This window comes from Blennius ocellaris (genome assembly GCF_963422515.1).
Source record: "Blennius ocellaris genome assembly, chromosome: 16".
Lineage (NCBI taxonomy): Eukaryota > Metazoa > Chordata > Actinopteri > Blenniiformes > Blenniidae > Blennius > Blennius ocellaris.
The window spans coordinates 12,548,270-12,570,587 of record NC_137665.1 but is presented as its reverse complement, the minus strand read 5'-3'; positions in this window follow the sequence as shown (position 1 = coordinate 12,570,587).

Below are 22,318 nucleotides of genomic sequence, written 5' to 3'. Positions count from 1 at the left end.
GAGCCTGAGGCTTCTCTCCCCCCTATTTATAGCACCCTCAGAGAGAGAGAGAGAGAGAGAGAGAGGGGCAGGCCAACGTTCACCAACACAACATCAATGGCTTGTGCAACCGCCGCCATGAGTGGCAAGGGACACGACCAATCGGGAAGAGGTCTTGCGTCAAATTTGATGTGACAAAATACACAATTGCCAGTGATCTGTGAAGACAGCCGCCCTCATTCTCCATTCTCCAGACACACGCATGCATCTTCGTTTGCCACATTGACTGTAGCTCCTGTTCCTCTCCACTTCTCTTATCTTCACACCTTCTCCTCCCTGGTTCCGTCTCCTCTCATCCCACCTGTTTGATTCAAAGGAATGGGCTCAAGGGGTTGCCTGTTAAAGCAGGCAGCATCGATGCCACTGCTGCTGCTGCAGTTATACACAATATTTTTTTTCTCAGTTTTGAATTCTTTTTGTTAATTTAATTTCCTTTCTTTGTCCGTTCAGATCAGTGTTTTTCAACCTTCGTCCTGGAGTACTCACTGCCTTGCTTTGACTCAGATGTCTCCGGGCTCCAAGTCATTCAAGAAAACAACCCTATGTATTTCAGTCTGTTGTGGTGCAGCAGTGAAACATGCAAAACATGTTTTGTGTTTTTGTTTTTTTTAGAGATGCTCCAGAACTGGGATTGAGAAACTCTGCTTTCCGACTCTGCTAATTCAACTGTGTGAGGATAAGGTACGCTTGCGCGGGGATGCTCTGAAACTTTTGCTGGGCACTGTCAGTGCTGTGTATTGCAGACACAAGCCTTTCAAGTTCCTCCTGGAAAAAAAATAAATAAAAAATGCCAGCAACAAAAATGAGAAGCTCAGAGGAGAAAAGCTGCATGGAGTGAGAGCACGCTCAATTCTGATCTTCTTTAAGGAAAACTCTCGCAACTAAACCACTCCAAACCACAAAAGTAACCACACAATAAGTCCTTGCTTGCACAAACATACACACAGAACAAAAGTGAGGGAGAGGATAAGAAGGACAGAGGAAGGTTGCACAGATCTTCACGACACTGCCTTTGTCGGGGTAACATGCATCTTCCAGGCTGCATCAGCATCATTTTCGATCAGCATCGTTGTTTAATAGTGGAGAGACCTGGTTCCACCTTCAAGAGATGGAGAGTTAAAACTGAAAAACAGCAGCAACAGAAAACCCCCCACAGCCATCTTTCACCCTTTGTCCTCCAAACGGCCCGAGTGTTGCATTTAAAGGTGTGAAACGTGTACATGGCCTACAGAAAGTGCTCTGACAGGTTATGCTCACACTTTTTCCCCGCAGAAGTCCTGAGCCGGAACAGAGAAAACCCGAGGAGTGTCAGCCCACCACACCTTCAGTCAGCTATAAATCATAGTCTGCCTCATGCATTATGTAAAAATTCTCAAGCGCTCCCACAAAAAAAAAAAAAAAAAAAAAAAAACCTGGTCGCAGCTGCACAGATTGTCGGTGTTGTTTTCATATATATTCCTCGCACAAACCGATTGCATCTGTTTTCCTTTCATAGGTTCCTGAATCATTCCATCTTAGTGTCAATAAAAAAATGATTTGGTCCGGGCCTCAGACGACGAGCAACGGGTGCAGCGTGTTCCTAAGCACACGCTGCAGCTGCAGTAACATACCATAAAAAAACACAGCGGAGAGGATGCATGTACTATGCACTGCGTGTGTTATTGTTACATATTAATGGGCAATATTACACATTCTGTGTTGCGCTTAATGTTCACGTGCCATTGAACATTTGTGGAAAAAAATAATCAGATAAAAGAAAATCTTTAGCCTAATCAGTCATTTTGTGTGCCTGTAATGAAACACTTGACTTTCATAATCTTGCTCTCTGCTCACAACACGGAAAAATATCCTGAGTAGCACTGAGTACTCGTGCAAGTTTAGTTTCCTCTGCTTTCTAAGCTCTCAAACTGTTTTTGTTTTCTAACAGTCAAATATTATTTACTAGTGACTTAAGCATTTTCCAGTCACGCTCACAATATGAGATAGGTGCCAAAACAAGTTATTTCTTTTTCTTTTTTTCTTTTCCTCTCCTCTCCTCTGTATTCATTTGCAGTGCTGGTAAGAATGGATTACGAAGTAAGACATTACTGTGGCTCCACTACTTGTAGCAGTAATAACTCATTACCATAATGAAATCAGTAAAAGAATATAAGTACTGAAGATTCCATGAGCTCAATACTTGTTACTTTAGTTGTATGTGAAAATAATGTACATAATATTAGATTAAGGAGTTGTCTACCGCTGCCTGTGTGTGCTTTAGCTGTTTGTTGGTGCTTCTTGCTCCTGTCATTATTATTTTATAAATCTGTTACAAGAAAAAAATAACATCCTAATTATAACAGTCTCGTATATAGGTTCAACTGAAAATATATAAGGGATTTACCATTGAGCTTCCCTAAAATCCGAAAAAAAATTCTCAATTATACAAACAATAAACGTAAAGGTCCGAACAAAGCAATAGTCATATTTGCTGTAACTGGTCCAAAGTGTAAAGTAAACACATTTGTGACGTGTCCAGCTTCCATTAATGGCATCTGTCTTGTCTTTCTGGTCTAAACGGAGCTGACACTCTTTCATAGTCATCCAGTTACGCTGACAGTCCCAAGGCATGAAAGCGATACCTCAGAGGAGACGCTGGCATCAGCACTCAACTGAAAAAAAGTGCACTCTACATGAGTCTCAGCATGCCAAGCGTGGTCTCCAGGTGAGCGCCTCCATGCTTTCCAGCGCTGATTTATTATGAGCCCTCGGTCTGAACTCCCTGACATATCTCAAATTAGTCTGAAATGGCGCTCGACAGGTGTACGTTATTTGTTCTTTCTGCTCGGCGGTGTGCGTGCTGGCCCCGACGCACGGCTGACGGAAGGACTGTCAGCCTCAGTCACTCAAGAAAGCAGCCCGCAGCACATTTCAGGGGTCACCCCCTCCGTGGCGTCACAGCATCAGGGACCGCCAGCTGTTCCCGAGTGATGTTGGCCTCACCTGCTGGGGCACGACATGAACACCGTTTCCTGTTTTCACAGCTCTGCCTTGTTGGGGACCCTCACACAGAACGCGGCACCATTTTGCAGTTTTCTGTCACGCTGTGCTCTTTGCCGAAAAGGTGAAAGACTGCCACTTCTTCTGAAACTGGATACGTTGCACATTTTAACATTTAAATTATCCCAAGTCAAAGCAGTGGAGACTTTTTTTTTTTTCCTTGGTTTGAAGTGGGCGACTTGATTACAGTAAAAAGGTTTCTCCTTTTTGTTCCTCTTTGCACCGATGGGCTTGAAGAATAAATGACTATTACTACCATGGAAAGCTTTGTTTTTGTGTCAGAAAAATAAATAATTCAAAGCAGAGGTGATTGTGAATTCACACAGGATGATTTAGAAGGTGTATTTTGTTCTCCCTGAAAAAAAAACCTTACTCACAGTTTTTTGTTTTTTGGGGGGTTTTTTTCAAAACACCTTTCTTTGATGTACCAGGCTGCTTGAACTGGTTCCTTAATGGCAGATGATTTCCAGTCATATGATGAAGGTGCTTGTGTTCGCTTTGCCCTTGAAGTCTCGAGAAACCGCTGGAGTGTGGAGACTGAAAAATTGCATCGCTATGAAATACATTTAAGGGGCAGAACGTAGGGAGAAATTAGGTGCTGCACACTGTTAGTGGTGGTCAGGCCAGTTCACCTCTGCCATGTTGAGATTGAGATATGGCTTCAAGGGGGGGGGGGGGGGGCATTGAGGCCGCTGATGATCTCACTGGACAAGAAGGGATAGAGTGCGACTAAAGAGAGTGCGTCTAATGCCGCTGTAAGCAGGAACAAAGCTATCAGAGAGAATCTTAGGAGCGACAGGAAAGCATTGAGCTGAGCCGCACAATAGAGAGACAAAGCGGGTAACAAAAGTAGAGATGCAATCAATACTCCTCATTTACAACGAGGTGAAATGAAACGCTGAGATGATAGAGGATCAAAAGAGAAAAATGGTGCAATCAAAGACTGTCATTTTGATGGACAAAAGACTGATTCAAACAATATTATTTGATAAGATGGGAAGCCAAATGGCCAGTGTGGAGCTTATCATAAGCACAATGAGCAGCTTGAACGAGGCAGAAGAAGCTGTTGCATAATGCACTGAGGCAAAAAGTTCCATAAAGGAAATTTAACAACCACGTTTAAAAAAAGGAAATACAAACTCAGTGTTTGTAAGCAGCCTTGCCGCACCAAATAAGGAGGAAACTGTGGTTAACAGGTGGACTTGTTGTGCAACTTGGATTTTTGATGCCGTGGCTTAATTTTGTCTCCTTTGCTGGGATCTCTGCCAATCCACACTTGTCAAAAAACACAAAAAACAAAAAAAAACAAACAAATGACTTGTGTATCACCACTTAAAGAAGATTCAGTGTGAAACTAATTAAAATGCAAAGATGCCAAGGTTCCCAGTCAATTCACAAAGCAATCTGGCTGTGCTAAATGTGGTTAAAAGTGTGGCTGGAGTGTCTGTGGAAGGCAAAGTAATGAGCAAAAAAGGAACGCTAAAGAGGAATGAGGCCTGTACATGTTTCCATCCTGCAGACACCTGTTTGGCGTCATTGCCAAAGGATCTTGGAGGGATTTTACCCGAGGTCTCAGGGTTCTGCCTCAGAAATCCAGTGGCGTTCACCGTTCACAGTACAAGAACGGCCTCCAGATACTAATTAGCGTGTAGTGAGAAGGCAAGATGTAGTCACAGAAGACTGCAATCTGTAGCTTAAACAGATGGTTCCACTACACAAAAGGCGATAAGAGGTCTATTAGTTAATGCTATTCAAACACATTTGTTGGGAAATTCCTGAACACACTCTGCATTGGGGCTTTTTTTTATTATTATTATTATTCTTACAGTGTTAGAAATGCAAATATATGATCAACAACAAAATACTGCTGTTGTGATAATTAAGTGAGGCTGTACCTCATTATAGGCTCAATTATTATGGCGGCCGGCCAGCCAAGCAGGGAAAAGAGCCGCTCAAGCTTACAAATCAGCCCTGGATCCCTCGTCGGGTAGAGGGAGAAAAAAAAAAAAGGTGTAAAGAATGCATGAAGTGATACGTGAGGAAGGCTTTGGTTTGAGCTTGTTGCCGAAAAGGAGAGCGGCTCTGTGCTATGATTAAACTATCCGAAGACTTCAGTTCTTCAGCAGAGGTGCATTAATATTCCCTTTTTCACCTCGCGAGCACACAAGTCATGATGCATATCCAGTGGGATCTGCTCCATACTGACAAATTATACAGTCAAGCCCATCAAGTGCCTGGAGGCTTTGCCTTTTTTGGGTAAATGAAATCTATTCTACAAATGCACAAAATAAGTAACCATAGCAACAGAATTGCGGGAAGAGCTGTTACTCGTTCAGTGTCAGTCATTCATTTTCGTGTTGGAACTTCCCCGAGCGCATTGGGCATGGGACCTGATGACTGATACGTTCATATTAACATCCTCTGACAAAGGGACTGACAAGACGGTCGAACAAAAGACATTGGGGATGTGAAGAGGCGGCAGACTGAAACTCTTGGGGGGGGGGGGCTGATTGCCACTAAGACTGCCATTTTGTAGGATACAACACAGACGCAAAAATACACACATGAGAGCAGCTGGAGACAATGATTCTTCAAACAGATATGCAAAACAACACCCAGAATCCCACTTGTATACTATCCATCCAGAGACTTGTGGCTGTTAAGAGTGTTTCATTTGGAAAAGTGAGAGTATATGTTACAGTTCCTGAGAGCAATCTGTTCTTCCCTGAACCTTATCCGAAACAATTCCAGTAGCAGCTCTCTGGCTGATTGATCTTTCCAGCCACCAGATGAGGTCTTGACCAGCTCTTCAATGATTGAACGAGGTGCTTCCAAGAGACACTAAGGTCGTCCACTGGGTCAATCAGTGTCCCACTAATCAAAGAACAATTATTTTCCACTCTATTATGTTAAGGTCTCTCCAATTTTCCGCGTTAATTATTTGAATCTCTGTTTGAATAGATCATGTAATAACATGCCTGTTCTAAGCTTCTTTTTCTTTTTTTTTTTTTACTCAAAACTGTCAATGACTAAACTTGTTCTGTCTCATCTCTCCGCCCATATGACTTGGAGAAATATGTCCTGACACTATGTTCAGAGCAGATGTGCATCGAGCCGCCTTTCTTAGCGTCGACTCAGCAAAAGTTAGCCTTGAGCTAAAGACAGAGCTGCTAGATCAACATCAATGTTCATGAAACCCTGATAAATGCACCAAAGAGATGAGACATCTGCTCCAAGCATCCATTATCCACAAATAAGCAAAGAGGCAGAATTTACAGGCACAGTGGAAAAAAATAAAAATAAAATCAACACCACAGAAATCCCTCTGGCCTCCCATCCATATGAAAGGAGATGAAAGATGGCCTCCTGCAAACCATATGGGGTACGGGTCAGACCCTAACCTGTGCACAGCCCCCACACACACACACACATACACGCACACACACACACACACACATACCTCCACACAAACACACATGTGCACACCCACAGCAAAGTCTGCAATTCACCACTACTCACGAAACACAATATTTATCTACCAGCCTCCATCCCTGCCTGACCAGTGTGCAGCGAAAAAAACACCCACAGACCGCACACATCACCTTACGGATACGCTGATATGCGGACACACATGAGCACACACAGTAGAAACCAGCCCGGTGTGCCCTCCGAGCTGGGCTTGTTGGAATCGAGTCCTCTCCCTCTCTTTCTCTCTCTCTCTCTCTCTCTCTCTCTCTCTCTCTCTCTCTCTCTCTCTCGCTCTCTGCCGCCCACAGAAGGGCAGGCAGAGTCAGTCCCAATGCACTAAAGATTGGACTGCCTCAGAGCGTGTCCTGGGGACTAAAATACAAATCAGCCCTTCCTCCAGTCAGCTGGAGTTGGCCCTTCTCCCAGGGGCCTGCCGGGAAGGCCGTCTGTGGCCTTAAAAAAAAGAGTGAATAGAAAGAAAACAAATAATACCGGGAGTAAAAGAAGAAATAATGCACCCTCACAGTCCCATCAACAACACGTTCTCAGGGACGTGTTATTAGTCGAAGAACCGTAATTTTCACTGCATTGCTTTTTGCGGCAGAGGCACATTTGGTCCTCATCAGGGCCTGGATGAATTTTAGAGGGATAATAGAGAGGTCAGGAGCGGTCCAACACGTAAACTAACTCCCTCACTTGCGAGAACATCTGGGGATTTCAGGTCACAGAGAGGATAGAGTGGAACAGCAAGCAAACTGAAAACCAAACAGAACATGTCTACTCTCTCCCTCTGAAAGTCAATCTCTCACAGAAATATGAATTGCAATGAGTCACATAAGAAACAACTTTTAACTGAGCCTTTTAAAAGGGTTCACGTTATTCAACACGCATCATTCTCCTGCATATGTGTGTAATTAAGAGGATAAAAGCTGCATTTATTTAAAAAAAAAAAAAAAAAAAAAAAAAAAAAGGAGGGACAAAGTAATTGTATCAAAACGGTTTCACTTCATGGAGTGCATTTTATTTAAACTGCTTGATTAAAGAGTGTCATATAATTCGTTTTAAGTGCTGCTGGAGTTTGTATTTTATCTCTCTGCTGTGTTTGTCGCCCCTGTTGGTCAGTGTAGCCTCTCTAATGCAGTAAAAGAAAAGAAAAAAGAGCGAGAGAAAGAAATCACCATCAGATCTGATCTCAGAGCAGCCATGTGTGTCCAATACATGCTGTCTGAAAACATCTGTGTGACACATGTTCAGGTAACACTGTATAACTGTCACATATAATTTAGACCCCCCACCAACTCAACTCACCAAGATGGTGAGGTCAGAGATCAGGTCTGTGTTCTGTTGGATTCACACTCACTGTCGTGGTTAGAGGCACATCGGCTGTGGGCTTTTTTTTTTTTTTTTCGCCCACTGAGCCCCCAACCCGCCCTCTGAAAACAAGCTGATAAAGACCTGGAAGTGCGCACCGTGGCACTATCTCGCTCTTGCACGCACGAACGCACCCGCCAGACCTTTGGCGCCATTAAAGCCACTGCGGCGGTGTTGCTTATCAACTTACATGTAACCTGTCAACGCTGTTAGACATGTCAACTGGTATTTACAGATGCTGCTCCTGCGTTGCGAGTGGGCGGGCTGGTTTTTGCGCTCCATACCCATCTGACACAGTCTATCCAAAGACGCGTAACGCGCTGGCACCGAAAACCCACGCGTCCCGCCTCCCGCTAGAAAAAAAAAGTGCTTCATATCAGTTAACCCTTCAGGCACATTGCGTTATTACGCACTCATTAAAATGCCCCCCCCCCCCTCCACCCTTCCCCCGTTTACGCATACGCCTTGTGGGCTGTCAGGGGCTATTATTGGGAGATTTGGAATGCGTCTCTTCCTCTCGCCTACCGTTTATTCCCGACACAATTTCCGATGGATGTGTTTGTGGTCCCGTGGAAGGAGGACGGCCAAGACATGCGAGACTTTTTCAGTCCCGGTCGGTCGCTCGTGTCCACGGCGTCGGAGCGCTCCATGTGCCGGTGGTGGTGCCGGTCGGTGTCGGAGTAGCCCCGGTGTTTGATTTTGATCGGGGTCCGGGGCTGCCTCCACAGATGCTGCGGAGGCTTGAGGGTAGCCTGTCCTTCCCGGGGAACCGGGAGCGACAGGGACAGGCTCTTCTTCGAACATGGTGGTGCTTCCATCATAGTGCAAAAAAAAAAATTTGATAATAACTATTAAAAAAAAAATCCCTTTTGAACTTATTGGTTAAATAATATGGCTGTGTTTGATTATTTCATGCACAAAGCAGTGCGTTTCATGTCCTTCTCCGCCACTTGGTCTCTGAGTGAACAAACCAAAGTGATCAAGTCCAGCACAGCCCAGATCCGAGTCCTGTTGTCCGAGTCACATCAAAAACTGTCACAGTGGTAACCTGACAAGCCGTCCAAAAACCAACAGTGTCATTGTTCTCAGTGGTGATCAGTTTTACTTTATCCAAGAATTGTGCCGTGGTCCTCGGCAGTCCTGGGGCTTGGTGACGAAACACCGGTCCTGCTGCTGCTTCTCCTGAAGTTTGACGCCTCATCGCCCATGGCGCACGACCCGACGACTGTATTTATTTTACACAATTTATTGCTTTTTTATCAGCCACTTATTGCAGAGACTCACAGCTCGCCGGCGCTGGCTCCTCTGTAGGTCTGTATGGATGCTCGTGTGTGTGTGTGTGTGCGCGCGCGCGCGTGGTATTATTGCTGCCCGTTTGTCTTTCAGCTCAGCTAAAAATAAAAAAAAATGTAAAAAAATATTCCAGGCAATTTCCATAAAAGTAGTCAATCTATCAGTGCAGAGCTACGGTATCTGTGCGCGCATACGCAGCGCTGGAGTCTCCAGTAATCCCTCCATGGAGATGTCTGGTCCAATTCAAGATGTTAAACTGGACTCAGTATCCCATCTTCAAGAAATCACAATAGAGTAGGGGAAAAATGGTTGGGGATGTTAAAAAAAAATATACAGATTTTTTTTTTTTTTTTTAATCCTTTGTTCATTCCTGTCCAGACTCTCAGCTTCAGGTTTCTTCAGTCAGAATCCATCACGAAAAGACACAAATGGTTAGTTGCGGAGGTTCAGTCATCTTCTTCAGTGTTGGTCATTATCTTCCCATCCTCATATTTGCTGGAGTTCGACGACAAGCACAGGCTTCTCCACATCTCTCTCTCTCTCTCTCTCTCTCTCTCTCTCTCTCTCTCTCTCTCTCTCTCTCTCTCTCTCTCTCTCTCTCTCCTCTCTCTCTCTTTCTCTCCTCTCTCGCTCTCCTCTGTCGCTCTCCAGCCTGTGTACATGGTGGATGGCTGGTTGTTGTTCTCCTCAGTATTCTGTCAGCACTGGAGGGATTTGAACCTTTTATGTGCTCATCCATTATGTTTTGCCCCACGCATGTTCACTGTGCATTATATTTTCTGTTTTTGGCACGCGACAAACAAAACAAATTGTTCAAAACAATGCCAGCCAGGCAAGAGGCTTATATATAAAACGCCACTCTATATCGTCTATCTGTCGTTGTCACGCTGACTTATAAAGCCAAATCTTGAGGAGTTCATTACCAAGCCCCCTTGGCGAGTGGCATCACCAAGAGCCTCCAGTCCCCCTCACAGTGTTTCTGCAGCCGATTGCCTATTTTTAGATAACTAACAAAAGTTTTGAAAAAAGAAAACAAAAGAAACAAAAAAAAAAACCTATCCAGTTGCTGTGAGAGATGTGGAGGGCACTCACATTGTTTGGTAAAAGGTCCTATTCCCATCAGGGCCACCACAGCTAATGGTGCTGTAAAACACTTTGCATGAGAGCATGTGACGAGTGACATTCCTGACCATCTGCCGACCTCCGTCCAACCGGGATCAATGTGCATTTCGGAGTTGTGTTTGAGCGGGCGGACTTCAGATGTTACGAAATATTATTTTGCAAGTTCTCACTGGATATTTTAGTGCTGCAGGCCACGATTTGTACACATGCGCTCTTAAAATTTGGAAGGATTACACTGCTCATCTCCTTTTGTTCAGCGGATCGACTGTACTTCATCTAAATTGAAATTACCAACGGCCCTGTCATCAATGTTTTATCACCTCCATGGCAACCAAGTCTTCAGCATTTCTTACACTTAAAACTTTCAAGCCATAGCTGTCAGTCCATCACACACACACACACACACACACACAAACACATAGAGAGGCAGACAATCACACTCACTTAGACACTTAGACACACACTGACAAGCAATTTAGACAAATCAATCCACCTAAAGCTGGAGAAATCTCTCTCTCTCTCTCTCTCTCTCGCGCGCACACACACACACACACACACACACACACACACACACACACACACACACACACACACACACACACACACACACACACACACACACACACACACACACACACACACACACACACACACAACATAACCCAAACTAGGAATATTCTTACCTTAAAGCAAGAACTGGAACAGAAGTCAGTTGTTCCATTGAAAAAAAAAAAAGACCATATTTTGATCATTTGGCTCTGAGTTGCAATGGAAAATAGATGTGATCTCAGTTTGAGGTGTGTTTCTATGGCATGTGAAATTAAGGTGTGATTATTTTATTTCACAGTGGTGAAATCTGTGCCAATCAGGAGAAGCTACAGGGAGCCGTTCACCATGCCACCACTGTACCATCTCTGATTTCATGTGGATCCAACAGGAGCTGGTTCGCCAGGTAATTATCTGTTCAAAAAGAACTCCAAGAGTTTAAATAGAATGTTGTAACTTGCGCCATTAGTTTTTACAGCATATATGCCCTTCCTGGCACAACCTGGGATTCAAACCGGGGTCTCCAACAGTCAGGGTGAAGTGACAGTGTTGTTTGTAAGAGTTTTAAGCTTTATACGTTATATCTGGATTTAATGACTGTGATAATTATATTGCTCTCTATAATCTAATATATGGGGGGCATAATGTTTGAATTATATATTCAAAAAAAATTTGGAGATAGATTACCTATCAGGCTTGATGAGTTTGCTTCAACGCCACTTTGAAATAAGTGGAAATTGAACTGAATGAAAAATATAGGCTCATCAAACATTTAATTATAAGGCTCCAAATTACCTTTCCAACAGTACAGTTGTGTGGTATTGTCTCTCTATTTTTGGATGGAAGTTTGACAGTGTTCAGCCAACACAGAACTTGGTGCCTGTTCTTGATTATAGATTTTAAGCTCTCAAGCCGAACTGTAATCAAGTCCCAGCTGTGGCGCGTGCGGCGTTTGGTACACTTGCAACAAGGTGCATCGTTGCTGTCCGCAAATAAGTCAATCTCATAACAAATGTGTCCTCATTACAGTGCAGGGCTCTGGAGCTGGATTTGCTCGCACCTGATGCTGCTATTCTTTGTTGAATCATCAATTTTTGGAATGAAAAGTTACGATTAAGCTCATCCATCTGCCTCATGATGAGGCATTTCACTGGAAACTGATGAAGTGAAGAACTCTGTGTCCATCACACACATGTCTTACTGGTGATGCAGATGCTTGAAGCAGAAGGCCTTTTTTTTTTGTACAAATCACAACAGAGTCTTAGCTGACCTAAAAGTGCCTTTAGATTCCCTAAAAAGAAGTGCAGACGGCTGTCTGGAAACAGGACATATGTGCTTGCCGATACTGGTGACCTTGACACAGATAAGGTATAAAAAAAATTCTAAAAAAAAAAGGTCAAACAAATGTTTTGAAGTACCATCAAAGAAGCTCAAGTCCTTTTCTGCCTGGCAGCAGGACCAGCCAGCTCTCAGGAGTGACGCTCTGAATGATAAATTGCGGCACAGACAGATATTAAGAGGGACACCTTTATACTGAAATGTCCATTTAAAAACAATTCCTATGCACATGCATTTGTGGCGTTTGATTTATGCTCACAGGCGAGCATTTAAAAGTATGATGGCAAGCTGGTAGGGCGTCAAAGTATTGCAGCACAACAACAGATGGGACGGCTTGATTGTAATACCTCTGATGAGGACTGTTGAAGGTGTTTTACTCTGCTGCACACTACTGCCTTGCATGTGCGGTCTGCCACATCTGGATGAAAAGCTGTGCTGTGGAAGTGTTGCCACTGAGGATTACCAAACTACTTCTTCCTGGAGGGTCCCCTCGAGGCATTCCCTCATTTCTCCTTCATGTTTCCACTGCAATATAGTGGGAGTCAATATCACAAAATTTCATTTAAGCATTATGTTTCTGAGGGATTTTTTTTCTTCTTCTTTATTCTACTGCTTTAAAAGTCCAAATACCTTTAGATCTTGTGCAAGGTCCAATGCTCCCATAGTGCCAACACTCATAAATCATATGACAGTTGAAGAAACAAGTGCATGATTATAAAGAGACATTCGGTCGAAACCACCAAACCACCAATTGTTTTCTCTAACAAGCATCATGGCCTCACAGGGCAGTTAGCACAGTTATATACTTTCACACTGCTTTCTATCTACACTGTAATTACTGGCCTTAGAAATAGACTGATGCTCGGTGGAGTTGTTTTCCTCTTGTCCGCATGCCTTCTCTCTCTTTTCAGCCTTGGTCAGAATTAAATCATTATTTCTCTGGGTTTTTCTGTGCGAGCCAGAGAACAAGAAAAAGCTTACTGCATTTTCAGTTTCGAGCATTTGATGTGAAGAAATATTGCTTTGAGCTGTGATGTTAAACTTGAAACCAATATACTGCAGGCAAACAGGAGGAACGAGGAAGCTGAAGACTAAAAAAAAGAAAGAAAGAAAAGAGACACAAACAACACATTAATTTGATGGTAATAATTTAAGACGTGAAACAGCTTCAGGTGTTTTGACTGAAGCAGCTAAGAAGGCTGCCTGTGATTCCATATGAAACGTAGAACATGCATAGGGCTTACAGAACTTGTAGCTTTTGTACTCCATTTTTGAATCATCATCCCGGATTCACGACTGACTCCGGATCATAAATTAAGAAGCACGAAGCCCACCTGCTTTAACCCCACCTTTGGGAAGAACTCCTGTGTAAAGGCTCCCGCAGACTGTGACTTTAACAATCTTCCAAGTTCACAGCGAGCCACACCATGCGACGCAAATGTAACCGACTTAGGGGCCATGATGGGAAGTTTGCTGTGCGCAGATTGCACGATGAGAATTCACTCTGAATCGCAGCCTTCGAGGATGAGTCGAAATGATTGTGCAAGAATAACGCATCATAAACATGTAACCTTGAATGGAGTCTTCACTGTTGTGACATTTATGTGTGGTGAGAAATCCTAAAAAAAAAATTTTTTTTAAACAAAAAACTGACAATGCGGAGAATATGGACACAATGGATCAGAAAGACTTAATGCAACGTCTTAAAAAAATCTGCTCGTGATTTTGTTTAAACTTTAGATGGACGATCAAAGTGGCTTCAAAAATGGACAAGTTTAGATTGTTGCTGTTGGTCGTAATAGCAGTCTTGATCACCCAAAATATCCACTATCTTAATTTTATGTCTTTGGTCTCAAGACCATGACAACAGCCGTCCTTGACAGTGACCACCGATTTTACAGAAAGATCAAAGATATTGCCATAATTCGCTCATGATTGTTATCTTTCGTCTTTAGAAACTCTGGATACAGAATTGTACCTGGAAGCTGCAGCAGTTTGGCAAGAGAAAGGATAGAAGCTTTGTGTGAATGTGCGTGTGTGTGTGTGTGTGTGTGTGTGTGTGTGTGTGTGTGTGTGTGTGTGTGTGTGTGTGTGTGTGTGTGTGTGTGTGTGTGTGTGTGTGTGTGTGTGTGTGTGTGTGTGTGTGTGTGTGTTGGGGAATGCAACAAAAACAGGGAAGCATTAATCATTTTGTCTGTATCTTTAAAAGCCAGGGCAGGCTTAATTTTAGAAGTGTTCCCTCAGCTGAATTAAAAGAAATACAAGTGAACTTTTTGTGGCAAGTCTGCAGCAGCTTGATGCAAATTTATTTTGAGAGTCAGAGAACCTTGATGTTTAATGTATATCTGATGTGCGGGTCAAAAGCTCCCGACTGCCCTGCAGCTCGGAGGACTGGCACACGTTGCTGTCACACGTCGAATAGGAGCCTTGGAAAGGCGTGAAATGGGTGTCAGTTCTTTTATCTGTGGGAAGATCATTACAGCCCTGATGTATTCAGTACAACAGCACAATTTAGAGTATAATAATGATTTTAATGTGTTCACATTAACACTATTAATTGATCGTCTGCAATGACAATAAACATTTATTTGTCTTTAATTGTGCTGCCATTAAACCACATAGAATTTTCACTACGAACAGTCACATTCATCTAAATTCAACTTATTTCTACCTCGTGAGCCAGAGGTAGCTGCTATTAGTGTAGTTGACCACGTTCAATAAATTCAAGAATAAATCTTCTTCAAGACGCTCCTTGTCTCCCAGTCAATAACATTGTCACTACTCCCCCTTAGAGGATCTGTCTTCCTGCATAATCAGAGTCAATCAGCTCTGCTCCGTGTCTTTTAAAATTCAAAGCAGTTTCCCATTGCACCCCCAACTATAGCTGATGCACAGCCCACCTCCTGCCCAAGAGGACAGACACTGAGTCGGTCAATCCCAATGTACAACTCTCCTCCCCCCACCACCAGTGTCCAGACTCCAGATTCTCCCACTGGCCTCACCGCGATGCTGAAATGTGATTGAAACCTAAATGAGCAACTGGGAGGTGTGAAGAGGAGCTTCTTCCTGGGAACCTGTGAAGGTTGCGAGAACTCCCAGAAGCTAATGTGATGTCATTCGACATGGCAGCGGCGTTGGTGGAAGTCAAGAAATGTCCATCCTTCTGTTATTGTGCATCTTAGTTTTGGCTGTACTCCACTCCCCCTTGCTTACCTCAGTGAAATACACTCGTTGCTTTATGGCAGTGGTTAATAATGACAGCTGATAATATTAACAGCGAAACAAACAGAGTGGTGACTACGCAGTTAACGTGCATAAATATAGTGATAAAATAAATGGTACCTCCCAAGCTTCTTTTCATTCCCCTCTCCGGTGATGTATGCGATGATGGGCTGGTTTATTTCATTTCAGGACTCTGACAGCAGCAATAAAGCACAAATGTAACTTGTTTGTTATATTCATGTGAACGTTGTAAACTGAGATATGGAACCCTCCCAATTAGTAACTATCCCAGTCCATATGAAGGCGGCATGAGAATGTGACATTGGGCCGATCACTCCTCACCATTCTCCAGCCAACCTTCATTTTTCCACCTGAATTACAGCTCAGGGCATAAAATTGAAGAATGCTTTGGCCATGAAACAGGTGGCACCTCTGACAAAATGATTAATATTTTTTTGCTTTAAATGTATATGATTCTGTCTTTAGACTCAGCTTATTCCCCGCTTGCCTTCTTTTATACGACATCTAATATTATTCTAGTCTCGCTTTACTTCCTGCCACAACACAGAATAAATCTGCTATTGAATTTTTCTCAGGGCAGCTGCACTGAAGTAGATTCAATACTGCTTCCTTGAGAGAAAATAGTGCATGTCCTTAAAAAATGAATAGGAAACATTCAAAAGGGTGGCTGTCACTGGACACTGAAGACAATAAAGTAGAAATAACTGTCTTCTACTGTTGGAAGCTGCTGGAACAACAATAATTATTACCAAGGCTGCTCTGTGCTTTGCAAAAGTTCAAAAAGACACTAAAAGAGCAACACCAGGCTGATTATCACAATCACAGATTAGAGTATTGTTTCTCTGGGAAACGCCGAGGCCTTTAAAAATTATATATGAATTTTCAGTTGAGCTGAAGGGCTCTGCAAGGAATTCCTCTCTGAAGGAAGATTTCAGCACAATTAAACACATGATTTAGTTGCTTCATCTGAATGCAAATGAGCACATAAAGGCTCCTTTTTTTTTTTTTTTTTTTTTTTTTTAAGTCTTGGCTTTTCAAAGGAGAGACTTGCTTTCATTGTGTCTTGAAAAATGTGACCACATGTAAAGGAAAAGTGTCCTCACACACACACAGGGTTGCTTGACACTTATTAAATTCCCAGGCTTTTGGCCACACAACCTTCATCTTTTTAATACCACGACCCCCCCTTTTCTAAAAAAAAATAGAAAAGCATGCAAAGCATGGGCATGTGACCAGGGTAATATTTCTCTGTGGGATGGAAGCACATTTTTTATTCCACTCTTACTGCAAATTTCACAGAGAATTAAGAAACATCAGCAACAGTAAGCCTACTAATACTTGAATTTAAAATTGCATTTAAAGCGAATAAATTACCTCCTAATGGCATAGCATTGGGACTGAGCCAAATCATTATGCATAAAAGGGGGAAAAAAAGATGTAATGAAAAATGAATAAAGTGGATGATGACATGACCAGTGACCACAGTGCAGATCTGAGTGTTTTTCTGCGGTGGGGTGGGGTTGGGGGGTGGGAGATCTCCTCCCTCTTGCTTGAGTCAGCTGCATACTTCATTTAGTGAGCATCTGATTTATTATGACCAACCTCGCCAAATGGCTCTCCATGTTATACATTCATATTGTGAGGAATAATTGAAATGCCAAGCAGTGTTACTCGCTCAGTGGGAGGAGATGGTGGTGCCCGCTGTGGAGGGGTACTTTATGTGGTGCGTTGTTTCTGTTTTGATTTGAATGTCGGTGGGCTGCAGCGAGAACAGGACCGACTCTGGAAATATGCAGAAATAGGCTTCAACCCAACTTCAGGAGAATTTGTCCTCACAGGCTAAGGGCCAATTACAGCAGCATTAAACTCTGCATGTCCAGCAGAAAAAACCATCATCAGTCTGTCTGGCCTCTGGCCCTCATGGAGTCTGCACATCAGGCATCGGGGAATGCTGGGAAACGGATCTGCTTTCTGCCAGTGGAGCCATGAAATATTAATCCTCACCTCTTTCCTGACAGTGAGCAATAGTCTGGCAGATAATGCGTATGTGTGCGTCTGCATGTGTGTCTGTGTGTGTGTGTGTCCAAGATTGTGTTTACACATTCGTAGATGATGAAAAGTAAATGGAACACCATGTGTGTGGTGTGTGTGTGTGTGTGTGTGTGTGTGTGTGTGTGTGTGTGTGTGTGTGTGTGTGTGTGTGTGTGTGTGTGTGTGTGTGTGTGTGTGTGTGTGTGTGTGTGTGTGAGTGGTTGTGTGCATGCGTGTGAAAAGGAAGAGGATGAGCTATAGGACGCAGTCATACGTAACAGTTTCAGCGGGCTATCGGGTCATTTATATTAAGTGTTAAAATGATGCCTGAAATAACTTCAGATTGTCTTTTTCTTTTCCCTTTCCTGCGGAGGTGCAGTGGTGGAGGCGGACTGTCCTCATGTTCACACTGTGTGCATGCATGTGTGTACGTGTCTCTCTCTCTCTCTCTCTCTCTCTCTCTCTCTCTCTCACACACACACACACACCCACACACACACACGCACAAACACATGCACTGCTGATTCAAAGCTAACGTTGGAGTAGAGCTGCAAAGAGTCCTCCACATGCTGCTCCACACACACAAAGAGCAGAGTCATTCATAAGTGAGGCTGAGATGTGGACTCCAGCCTCAGTAGCACAAAAAGCCGCTGCTTATCACCTCCCTTTCTAGTACCCACTGGTTTCTTGTTTTCCATAACGCCTGAGGCCAAGGAGCAGAAACGATTTACCGCCGCTCCGATGAGGAAAGCCACCGTTGCCCTTCAGAAACGGGCTGGAAACCCGCCAGACCTCAAATGTCGTGGTAACTAGATTTCACAGCAACTATAAACTCCCCTTAATGGCATTGTGAAGCTTTAATGGCAACTGGAGATGAGAATCAAGTGTCAGAAAGACCACAGTGTTAGACCTTTGGTTCATCCCTGGCCCTTAAATCCTTTGTAATGGCCAGCAGTTGTGTTGTATTACTGGTAGTTTGCCAGGAAAACTACAAATTCTGGTTAAACAATGTTTGATGTATAAGTGACTAAAATCAGCCTAATGTTTGTGTGTTCCCAGCAGACAGTGCAAATCATAGCCGATATAAATGCCCAACCTGAATATCCGTAGCCGCGAACCTTCAGGAAAGTCACAAAAGATGTTATGTGAAAAAAAAAACTGAACTTGACCTTTAAACATCTATATGTCATCAGTTGATCTTCTTCTGCTGCAAAGTCTCTGGCTGTGGAGCAGAGAACAAAGCAGACCTGCAGTGGGTGGAGAGGGTGGAGAGGGTGGAGATTGCATCGCAAATCAAACAACCAACTCAACAAATGTATTAAGAACAATTCCCTGTAAAGAATCCTATTGCAATGTAACATGACATTTGATCGTACAATAGATTTTATTCCACCTATATCGCCTATGTAGATAGATAGATAGATAGATAGATAGATAGATAGATAGATAGATAGATAGATAGATAGATAGATAGATAGATAGATAGATAGATAGATAGATAGATAGATAGATAGATAGATAGATAGATAGATAGATAGATAGATAGATAGATAGATAGATAGATAGATAGATAGATAGATAGATAGATAGGTATTTTAAAAACTTTTTTTTTTGTCAATACCTGTTGGTAGCTGTTTTCACACGCAAGCAGTGTTACTAAGTCAGGCCAATCTTTAACATTTAAGTGGAATCCTTTAAAGAAATACTGTTTTTAGATTCAAAGAGCACCAAAAAAAAAAGTGTGGTTGTCTTTTTTTCTCTGGATCAGCTTAATAGAAATATACAGATTAGTTCTTAGATAAAAAAAAAAAAAAGAACCCTCTGGTCAAACCATGCCGTCCACTCGCATTGTCTCCACATTCATTTGTTAAAGTATTAAAAGTTAATGAAATCAGTGTAATGAGAAGAATGAACATTTGTCATCAAGATAAATGTGACTAATCTTTTTTACACACTTTCAACAATATGCTAAATTGTTTGGAGCAATTGGCAGTCTTCAAGGTCTGCTCTAGATATTAAAAATTATTTAATTTTAACAGCCTCTGAATCCCAAATGGGAAAATGTCATTAAATGTGAGTAGGAGAGGTTAGATTACATATATATTTGCCCCAGCCTGCGTCTGAGTTACTTCTTTATAGGAAATGTTGTTGGTGATGCAAAAAATAGCCACAATGTGAAGGAGACAAATATGAGTCATATGGCATTAACAGTATATCAGAGAAATACATTTTGTTTTTAGATATCTGTTTCTTTCCTTCTTTTTTTATTTATTTCTTCAAATTAACCCTGTTTTTTTCCCCTAGCGCTTCCAGACAATAATATTGCCTCGGGAGCATTGCTTTTGTTTCCAATAACCAGAAGTGGTTATCTAATTTGGTCGAGCCCCAGTGATATACAGTTACACTGAGGATGGAGTGGAAAAGATGAAAATGAAGAGTGTAACAATACACCAAGCTTATTTCAAGGGGATGAGGGCATGTGCTTGTGCTTGGATTTTTAAATCCCGACGACATTTTAATCTTGTTTAGGAGTCTAAGCAGGAGCTCCGTTCAAACCCAGTGGCTTTGCCCCCCCCCCATCCACCCTTCTCTGAATCAAGTGAAAGGCAGTCGTAGCTTTCTCCTGGACTGCTGAGATGTTTCTCTGTTTTATAGACTGTTTGTCATAGGGGGAGTGGGCTGTTTTCTATGACTAATCCTGCTATAAACAGCTCTTGTGACAGACCCTATTTGGTTGCACCTTGTTGCTAGTACGCTGAACTAAAGCCGTAATAAATCATTGCACATCTGAATTCCTGTGCTTCCCGTGTAGGTTTCAGTGCACACTCAGATTGGATTGAGTTATTTCCACTGAGCACACATTGGCAGTAATGTCACAGAGCACAGACATTTTCAGTCCAACAGCACCGATAGTGTCACGATAAATGCAACGTTTTCTTTGTGTTTTCATGCTTGTAACGTGGGATAAACGGTGCTGCAGTGATCTGCCGGCGAGGCGCTGCCTGTGTCCTCCATGTATTTGGGAGAAACACAGGTTTCTGCAGCGTTCACCAGCAACTGTGCAGGGTAGCTGTGTGGGTGGAAATATGAAAGGCAGAAATCTAAATGTGTCTGACATAGCGTCCACCGAGCCTCAGTTTATCCCTCTGAGAACTCTGGATAGACTGGCTGCAGGTATGAGAAACACAATTCTGGGGCGCCAGCAGCATTACAGATTAATATTACTGAAATAACCCCAGTGGCTGGGAAGAAAACGCATTAAAATAATGCCAGTTGGTCAGAAAAACAAGCCTTTCATTCTTTCACAATGCTGCCTTTGTTTCTTACAGATGGAAGATAAAAAAAAATAAAAAAAAAATACAGCATTTCTCCCTCAGACTTCATGCTTTTAGTGGCGTGTCACAAAAGAGCCAAACGTCAAGAAATCTCATCAATGTTGAGTGTTTAAAAAAAAAAAAAAAAGGGCAGTTTCGTGACCACTTGTGTTTATGCCCATCAGGGCACAGCTCGATCAGCAGCTCTGCTCCTCCAGGCTCACAGGGAACACAAGAAAGAGAGCTAATCAAAACCTTTCATCCCGACGGCTGCTGAGAGGGAGGAAACTACCGCTTGCCCCTTCGCCCCTCAGTCGGAGGAGGTGAAGGACTTCAGCGAGAGTGCGACCACACAGTCTATCATCTGGGTGGGAGACTCTTGAGTTTTCCCATTTCGACCCCGAGATGCCAAGCTGAGAATTGCTACACTGAAAAGATCAACGCCGGTATTTCAAGTTATTTCTTCTACATTGTGTAAATGCCACCAGGTGCTCTAATCAGTGTATTCTAAGCTCATTTATCTGCGTGGCACATTTGTTTCGCTTTATTTATAATTGTAATTTTTTTCACAGCCTTACATCAGCACTGCCAGAGGGGATTTTATACCACTTTTTGTTTTTTCTTGTCACATTATCCAACTTGCCCTCACCAGGGCAATCACAGAGACAGACAATCAATCCCATTCACACCCACAGGCGATTCAAAGTCACCAATTAACCTCGGCAACAAGTGTTTGGACGGTGGGATGAAAGTGAAGGAGCCAAAGAAAAACGATCACCCAGGGAGAACGTGCAAGCCCCACACAGGAAACCCCCAAAGCCGGCCTCTTGTCATATATAGTGATGTTTTAGTAACTTCAAACTAGAATTTATTGAGTAGTTTGTTTTTTTTCTCACTGCTTCACATTTGAAGTATTTGATAGCTTATGACAGCAACCACATATCAAGACTTCGCCTGAATGCGTTTGGCAGTTATCTTGATTCATTTAACAAATATCATTCTCAGAAATATCATACAAAAAACAAACTGCTCTGACTGTACTCTCATTCATATATGTGGCATACGTTGATCCCAAAACTTGAATGTCCGTTGGACAATTTCAATAGGTGCTCTATTGAAAGCACGTAAAGCGCTTTGTGTTACAAAAACTGTATGAAAGGTGCTATACAAATAAAGTTTGATTTGATTCTGAAGTAAATTAGTAAAGTCAATGGAAAGGTGAAATTTTCCAAAAGAAAGGACAAATTATGCCATTTCATCACAGCACGTTGATGTGCTGTGGTGTACCAGCGTCCCTTAGCTGCTTTTCATGTGGAGTTTAAAGTTTTTCTCCTCCTATCCAGATTTTGGTTTTAAGTTTAACTCGTCACAACGACATGGATTTATAAGCTGGCTTGAAGAATTCGAGAAAATCGAAATTTCCGTCTGAATTTTTTTAGGATCATATGATGAAAAAGCTGAAATGAATGTCCGTCTTCTAGCAGAGCCCAGTGTGATGACTGTTTGTGTTCTTG